The sequence below is a fragment of the Cricetulus griseus genome, chromosome 3 (genome assembly GCF_003668045.3).
Source record: "Cricetulus griseus strain 17A/GY chromosome 3, alternate assembly CriGri-PICRH-1.0, whole genome shotgun sequence".
NCBI classification, from domain to species: Eukaryota; Metazoa; Chordata; class Mammalia; order Rodentia; family Cricetidae; genus Cricetulus; species Cricetulus griseus.
Window position 1 is genome coordinate 167,664,150 of NC_048596.1, and position 8,655 is coordinate 167,672,804.

At 45.6% G+C, this 8,655-nt stretch overlaps 1 long non-coding RNA gene across 1 annotated transcript; it reads right to left on the reverse strand.

Moving 5' to 3' along the window:
• Positions 1 to 1,859: 1,859 nt before the first annotated feature.
• LOC107978801 lies at positions 1,860 to 3,573 on the reverse strand. The gene is made up of 3 exons (XR_004768882.1): positions 3,254 to 3,573; positions 2,083 to 2,167; positions 1,860 to 2,010 (listed from the first exon to the last, which is right to left on the reverse strand). It is a non-coding gene; the product is annotated as an uncharacterized LOC107978801 (long non-coding RNA).
• Between the last annotated feature and the right edge of the window lie 5,082 nt (positions 3,574 to 8,655).

Here is an 8,655-nt window from a genome sequence, read left to right on the forward strand (position 1 = left end):
AATTGAAAACCTTCGACAAAATCAGCAGCCTGGCCATTTTGCCTGCATAATAAAACAGCCGAGGATCAAGGCAGAGCCCAGAAAACCCACCCATCTCATCATCAGCGCCATTAACAATCATGAGTAAAGATGAAAACAACGCATGGTTTATTCTGCAAATGAAGGCCTATAACTAGATGCGTTCCCAGGGGCCCATTACCCATTTTAATAATACATCAAGGAGCTTGAGCAAACAGTTTGTATGCACAGACCAAACAGAGAGGGCTGTTTACAGTCACCGCATACAGAGACTACTCCCAGCTCTCTGGCTCTAACAAATTTATAAAGGTACATAACATGATAGCTATTAGCAAAATTAAAAGAGAACCATTATGGACTTAGGGGCCGCTCTGCTCTCCAGCCAAACAGAAGCATCAACCCTGACTTCCAATTCAGGAATATCTGCCTTCCACCCCCCTTTTCCTTCAAGAGAGCAGCAGACTCCAACTCAAATTATGTGCATGAATAATAAAATACCATCTAATTAAAAACTGTAGTTAAATATGCAAAAATTAATGATAATGAGATTGGCAATACCTCGGAGTACAGACACTTTGCGAATTACCCACGAGTGTTCCTTTGCTTGACCTAAACAAAGAATAACAGAAAGGCTTCCTGCATGCCTGGTCCTAGCCCCATGGTGCCACATGATTCTGACCCAGGCGGGCAGCATGAACCAAATCCTGGAATAGGACAGTGGTCCAGCCAGGGCATTTCCCTCCCATTCCCTTCTTGTAGAAGAGCTGGAAGGGTGGGTGCTATGGAGGTGGGGTGGATGGGAAGAACGCAGAAGGGGCTTGCTGTGACCACTGAGGCTGCAGGATGACCCAACCTGGAGAGGTGGAAACAGGTGGAGGAACTAATTTAAGGGTGTGTTCCTGAAAAGGATCCACAACCTTGTTACCTTCCCAGATACCAAAGCCTTTGAGAGAGTGTCTTCATGGCATCATAATGCCTGAAATAAGTATTGCTTCTAGAAATTTCTCCCGAATGTGCAAGTTGCTTTCCCCCCTTACTGATAAGGATCAGTAAGTGTTTGAGCCAGGTTTCTCTCACTGTTGAAAGAGGCTGGTGTGGTGGCCCACACCTTTAATCCCAGCACTCAGGACGCAGAGACAGGTGGATCTCTGTGAGTTTCTGATCTACAGAGTGAGTGCCAGAAAAGCCAGGGCTACACACAGAAACCTTGTCTCGAAAAAAAAAAAAAAAAAGATGATGATGATAAGAAGGAAGAAGTAATGCTACTAAAGAGGCTGCCCTCTCACTGTTGCTTTGAGGTTCCCCTGGGAACCTGGTGAAGGTGTCTTACAGATTCACATGCCACTTGAGTAAGCCTCTTCCCGGAACACAGTTCCACCCACCCGCTGAGCATGGCTCCGCCCGGAGCACAGCCCCCACCAATCATGGCTCCTCCCCACTGAACACAGCCCCACCTTGGAGCACAGCCGGCTCCTAAGCATGACCCCGCCCCTAAACATGTCCCATCCCCTCCTCCTAGGAGCAGCCCTGTCACTGAGCATGACCCCCTCCCCTTGAACAAAGCAGGATTCCCTGAGCACAGTCTCACATCTGGATCAAGTGCTTTGGGGTCAGGAACCCCCCCCCCCACCAACACACACACCTTATGGCCTCCAAGGCTCAGAACTAGAGTCTCACCGCCCTCAAATCACCACCCGCTTCTCTCAGAATGGCTATTCTGAATGGAGAAAGTGGATGGCAAGGGAGCAGCAGCATCCTGTAGGAGAAAGACCCTGCCATCTTGGTCCAGAAAAAGGCTCAAACCAGTGTCGTTGCCAATGGATTACCACTCTCACCTGTTGAGACAGATGCTGACACAAACAAAGCTTCCTTCTGGTATGGACTCCCTCAGTCAGCCAAATCCCAGGGAGGGCTCCTGGAACTAACCCCTTGCTCCTGCTGAGGATGAAGGTTTGTCAACCAGTGTGCACCTGACTTCAGGTCTCCCCAGCCCTGTGTGACATAAGGATAGTGACATCACCGATTCTGAAGTTCGTTCTCTATAGTGTGGTGAACTTCACTCACCTGCTTTCTGGGTTGGACTTTGCACTCCGGGAAAACTCTGGTCTTCTATTCCTGCGATGGCCACTATTGAAGTCACTGGGCAGCTCTGAAAACGGAGACACATATACTTCATAAATGATAGAATTTGGTGTGGAAGTCTATCTTTAGGGTTGCAATTTCATGTTCAATTTACTGTTCTAAGGCAGCGGGGTGGGGTGGGGGGTGGGGGGTAGATATTAGATCTGGAGTTCTGAGTTCCCTGGAAAATAGAGTGAAAAGCCCAAGAAGACAACCAAAAGAAGGTCAGCTGCAGAGGAACCTTTTTACTGCCACTAAGTTCTTGGGTGACTTGGTGGCAGACATTCTTGCATGAGATGTAGGAACAATGCAGCTGTCCACGGTGACTGCTGGCAAATGCTCTGCTACTGTGAAAAAGAGCAGTCACTATGACATGTTTTGTGTTAATATATAACAACATCAGGAAGCCAGGTTTTGCCTAACCTTAAAAAGTTTGGCAGAGACGCTAATCTCTGCAGTAATGGAAGATCAGGACTAATAACGGCATGTTGGAGCCATCACTCAGGACATGTTTTTGGCACCTGAGAGGGGCTTTGGGTGATGTGCAGTTCCTGTGTCTCATAGCCACAGCCTTTCTTGCTTGCTTGGAAAGTGGAAAGGGGAGACTATCTATTGTGAATCACTTTGAACTGGCTCATGTTTATGTCAAAAACTTGCAAAATTTCATTGGCAGCTAATTGGCTTCACTATTAGGCCTGACTCCTCACACTACAAGGGCTAATTGAGACCAGCCTCCCTCTTCCAGCCTCCTCACCCTCCCCTCGTCGCCACAGCCTCCCAACTCCCAGCCAGTCTCCCCAACATAGTCTCCCTATTCCAGCTACTCCCCCCCATGTATCCCCACTCCAGCCTCCCCATCCCAGCCTCCCTGCCCCAGTTTTCCTCTTCCAGCCTCCCTCCCCTAGCCTCCCCACCCCTGTCTCCTTACCCCTGCCTCCCCAGCCTTCCTACCTCAGCCTCCCACCAGTCTCCCCACCCCCACTCCCTACCCCAGCCTCCCCACCTCTGTTTCCCTACCCCTGTCTCCTCACCTTGCCTCCCTACCCCAGCCTCCCCACTCCTGTCTCCTCACCCCTGTCTCACTACCCCAGCCTTCCTACCTCAGCCTCCTTACCTCAGACTCCCCAACTCAGCCTCTGCCTTCTACTTCAGTGTGTGGAACAGCAAGCAATTTACTCACACTGCTGTCTTTGTTTGCTGAGTCATCATTTTTGAGCAATCCTAGATAGGCATGCATATGCCTTGTGCCTATCTTCAGAGCATGCCTCACTGGAGTAGGGTCTAGCAGACTCTGTCTCTGGCTAATAGTTCAAAACCCTGGGGCCACCGGCAGTTACTTCTCCTTGCTTCTCCAAATTCATTTGACCAACACTGATTTACCTGTGTGGAGCCCAAGTGAAACCTGGAACCACCCACACTCCCCTTGGAAATTGTTCTTGCCTACTGGGTCCCCTCCACTGCCTGGCAGGGCCTCACAGGAGGTGACCTCACCGTTTGGCTTGTACGTGAGAAAGGGCTTGTGTTTGTTTATATGAAGGAAATGAAGTACTTGCTGCCCCTGGGGAAGTGTCTCCTGTGTAGTCAAGTGTTTGTCAGCCCAATTCTGGGGGTGAAAAAGAATTATTTAAGCCTGTGCCTTAAAAAAAAATAATGTCTATTTCATTTCTGGAAGAGGCCTGTAACAGGCGAGGGAGAGGTCTTATAAGGGCTGTATTCATTACATTTTCTCCTTCCTGGGACAAAACACCTAACAAAAGGAACTTAGGGAGGAAAAGGTTTGTTTTGGCTCAGGGTATAAGAAGGGATATAGTTCCTTGTGGTAGGGAAGGCATGGAAATAGGAGAGCCAGGTGGCTGGTCTGGTTGCCTTCTGAGTCAGGAAGCAGAGAGAACACTGGGGCTCAGCTCAGCACAACTCCTTCTTATTCAGTGTGATCGCAGTGCAGGGGTGGTGCTGCCCACCGTCAAGATGGGCCTTCCCTCCTCCGTTAAACCTCTCTGGAAATGCCCTTACAGACACAGTCAGAGTGGCAACTCACCCCAGTCACTTTGCTATTGAAGAGGAATCATGCCAAGGAGTATCCACTGACTTGTACATGTTGCTGTGCTGAAACAACCGACTTAATGACTTGAATAATATGGCTAACTTCAGGGAGGAATAGTTTGCTTTGGCATATCGTTTTAGAGGGGCCCATCCATGTTTACTTGGTTTTATGACATCATGAAGGCTGGTATGTGTGTGGAGAAGCTTCTTTATCTAAGGGCAGAGAAGGGGGAGGGGACTAGAGGCCAGGTGCAACCCTCAGAGTCACACCTTTCATGACCCACTTCCTCCAGTTGGACCCCACCACCCAAAACAGCACCATCCAACACAGATGGGTCACAAAGTAGAAAAAAAGGAAATTTCAACCTCTGACTCTGAGATTGTACACCAAGAAGCTGCTGTTTGTCTGTACCAAACTCAGTCTCCGGGATGGGGATGATGTTGATAACCCAACACTCAGCTCCTGGTGCAGTCCCATCTAGAAGTCCCAGGGCAAATGCGTCCCATGATCAGCATGAACAGCGGGTAGGTCAGGCGAGGATGCAGCCCACTCAAATGGGTTGACGGTCTACATGCCCTATGATGCTACCCCACTGGGGATGCTGGCCTGGCATCTCGGGGGCCTCTAACTTCATAAGAAGAGTAGGAAGTCTAAAATGTACTTGAATGCCCTCTGCTACTTAATGTCAATTGATTGTAGCTCTCAGGGGGGAATTGAACACATGGGTCTGCTGTTTCCTCTGGGATCACTTGTGCTTTGGTACCAGAAGAATTTAACTAGACGTCTTCTTTTTCTGTCTTGTGAAGAAATTAATTACACTTATGACAAGCAAAGATCCCTTTGGGTCTTTAAGTCCTTTTGATTCTCATTTTTCAAGGTGAAAGAATCCCTTTGTGACTGGCCAGCACCTGCAGTGTGGATACAGCCCTGTGAGAGGAGAGGGGCTAAGAGCTGGGATATGGAGTGTCACACATTCAGCTCAACTTTTACCTTTTTTTAAAAAAAGACTGTCTGGCCACAGAGGGGAATAGTAGAGGAGATGCTTAGAGAGTGGGGAATGTGCAAAAACCTGGAACACAGTAACAACGGTTTTAGCTTTTATTAGCACCTGAGTTTTTATTGAGCATCTATTTTATTGAATATGTGCCAGTCCATAGTTAAGTGAGAACAGTCAGGGTAAGTAGTTCATGGACCTTGCTTTCATGAAGTGTTCATTCTAGCAGAAGTAAAGAAAGGCCTGAAATGAACAAGTTCATAGAGTTGTTGACTGTCAGCAACAGTGATGGGAGGACAAAGCTAGGAATGGCATGGGGGGAAAAGGCCGGGGATGCCTCTCAGAACAATGACAGGAGAGCATCTATGTATAGGGCTGCATTACAAGTCACAAAATCCAAGCAAGGTACTAGTGCTTTTAAACTCAACCAAAATAAACAAGAAAAAGCTCTATAAATTCAGAACAGGGTTGCAGAAATGACAAATACACCCTAAAGACTGATGGGTGTACCCAAAGAAGTCTCTCAGAAAATGAAGTAAAAAGACAGGGAACAAAAAGCAAAAACTTTAAAAATTATATTTAACACAGCTTTGACATCCTGACTGTTGGGCATTCTACAGAGGGAAAAAAAAAAAAACAGTAAAGACACACAGTGGGAGAGAGGAAATTACCAAGCAAGGAACACCAAAAATAGTTTCCAAACAAAAGAGCATGAATTTCCTTATGGGTTGGAAGCCCGGCATCATGTCTATAAGGCCCACCTTAGGGACGTCAGTGTAGCATGAGAGATCAGCAAGGACAGAGACCACAGAGACTCTTGAACATTCTGAGAGGAAACATGAAATTATATCATATACCAAAGATGGAGAAGACCAATTAAATTAGATAATTAGTGACACTAGAAGATAAGATATGGTCTTTAACATATTGAATAAAATACATTTTCAACATAAAATTCTATACCTAGCCAAACTATCATGTTAGGTATAATCAAGACAGCTTCTAAACAGACAATTTACCTTCATGGGCCCTTTCTAGGGGACACAGAAAAGATGTTTTTTGTTAACTAAGAAAGTTTTGTATCCAGGAAGCAAATCTCTCGCATGAAAGGGGTAAAGAAATTTTCAGAATGAGGTAATCTGAACAGCTCCACTCTAGTCTAAAGAATGACCACTTCAGAGCACACTGAGACAGAAGGTTTGGTGAGAAGAGTCTACTGGAGAAAAAAACTAATCCAGTAGATGATATGACAGGTTGAACTCTTGACTAATGTTAAGAAACTCTTGGAGGAAATAGGGGAAGCTCTAATTTTTTAAATATTTGCTATGTGTATGCATGTGAGCACATGTGTGTATGCATGTAGAAGCTAGAGGTTAACGTTAGATATCTTTCTTAATCACTCTCTACATTTCATTAGGTGAGAGAGGGTCTCTCACTGAACCTGGAGCTTGCCTATTGACTAGATTGGCTGGCTACTGAGTCCCCATGATCCTCTTGTCTTCACCTCCTAGAACTAGGATTTTTACATGAGTATTGAGGCTCCAACAGGTCCTTATGCTTACATGGCAAACCTGCATAATTCATCTCTGCAGCTCCAGGAAGAGTTTTTAAAACTAAAGAATTAAAAACATGAAGTGAGTTTTCATTCCAAGGAGAGGCACATTTCCCCCAAATGAAATGTCTTTGTGATACCACAGTGAGCCACATTTACATGTCTGGAATACTGAATAAACTGACCACTTCTTAACTGGGAAATTTCACATGATTTCACTAGGAGAATCTGGAGAGCATAACTGAGCAGGTGTGTATGTCTGAAAGAAAGACAAATCTTTGCTGACTATAGTAGAAAGGCAATTTTAAAAGCCTAAAATTAAGGGGTACAGAGAAAACTTTAATTTTTATTATTTGTTTAAAATTACTTTTAACAAATCCTAAAATTAAAATTAGTGTTTCTATAGAGGGGCATTGGACTGAGTAGCAAAAAATGTAGTTCTATATATAAAATGTAGTTTATATTTAACTATTTCAGTTATGTGCCTGAATTATTTTGTGACACATAAAACAGGTTTAAAGTAAAAGAAAGTGGTATAGATGCTTTACATAAGGCAGAAGCTTCTCACTGCCCCATCTCTTCCCCTCTCACCCTTTGAAGTGGAACCTGAAATCTTCATCAGGCATTTGTCCATCTGGGAAAACAGCAAACAATAACAAAACCCTAGGTTTTCCAGAATCCCTTGCAGCTAGCATTTGGACCACCAGTTAGAAAGAGTAGTAATATATGCAATTCCTTAGATGTGTTCTTCAGGGAAGTAGCCCTGCATTTTTCCTTCCAGCTTCACACTGGAACTCTAGTCACTCATGAGGATTTTGGAATGGCAGCCGTGCAGAGAAGAACTAGGTTTCTATTATTCCATGTCCTGAATTAACTACTTCCAGACATTTGGAAATGATGAAACATCGACTTTCTTCCTCAAAGCCAGCATTATTTGGGTATTGTTATATACAGATATTCTCAATGAATGCCCTTGGATATGTGAAGCCTTGTGGCAAAAGGATGTCAATAACTGGGTTTGGGACATGATGACCTAGAAGGCGGGAGTGAGGACAGAGGACAGGGACAAGAAGGGAATAGAGCAAGAGGGCCATACAAATGCAAGGGCTCTGTAGTCTTGTAAGCCCTGCTCAAGAATCTGAGGTGGAACACAAGGAAATAGTTTCAAACAGGGAATGTACTGGTGACACTCACCTACAGGGGCATGAGGCTCAGTACCAGTTCTGAGGTGGCCTGTGCTCTTAGTAGAATTCTTGACAGGCAGCCTCCTTTAACAAGAGTTACACACAGTGAGTCCTCTTGCATTATGCACACCTCCTGGAACCCTGGGTTTAAAAATAGAGATTCCAGAAGGTTATACCAGTTCCCATGGGCATAGGGATGGAATGATGGTTTGGCTTAACCATGTACCTAAGGACAATGATGAAAGACCACATCTGAAGTTCAAAGGGAAAAGAGAAAGCTGTTCCCTTAGGTTGGTGGAGAAGAGTGTGACTGTATCCAGCAGATTCTGACAGGCAAGTGAGAGTGGTGGGAACTGTGTACGCACAGCCTAGGCAACACCACCTGTGAGTAGCTGTGTCCAGCTGGAAGTGTGAGTGTGAGCCAGGGAACAGCAACTAAAGGTCCAGGCTTGGAAAGGTTGTTGTTAACTGTAGGGCAGCTAGAAGCACCATCTAGGTTCTGTAGGACACAAGGGCTATGAGGGTTGTATTGCTTGTGTACCTGTATGCTTGCTTTTGTCTGCATTGGAGGACTTAATAAAGTGGACTGCCCTCTGTGGTATGAAACAGGGCCACCTTGGAGGGGTCTGCTTGCCTCCTCCTAGCATGCTTTCTGATGCTGTGCCAGCTTGAAAGGTATAATGACTACGGTGGCCCTCAGAGTTTCTTTGTGCTGTTTTTAGGGATTCCATCCCAGAGAACC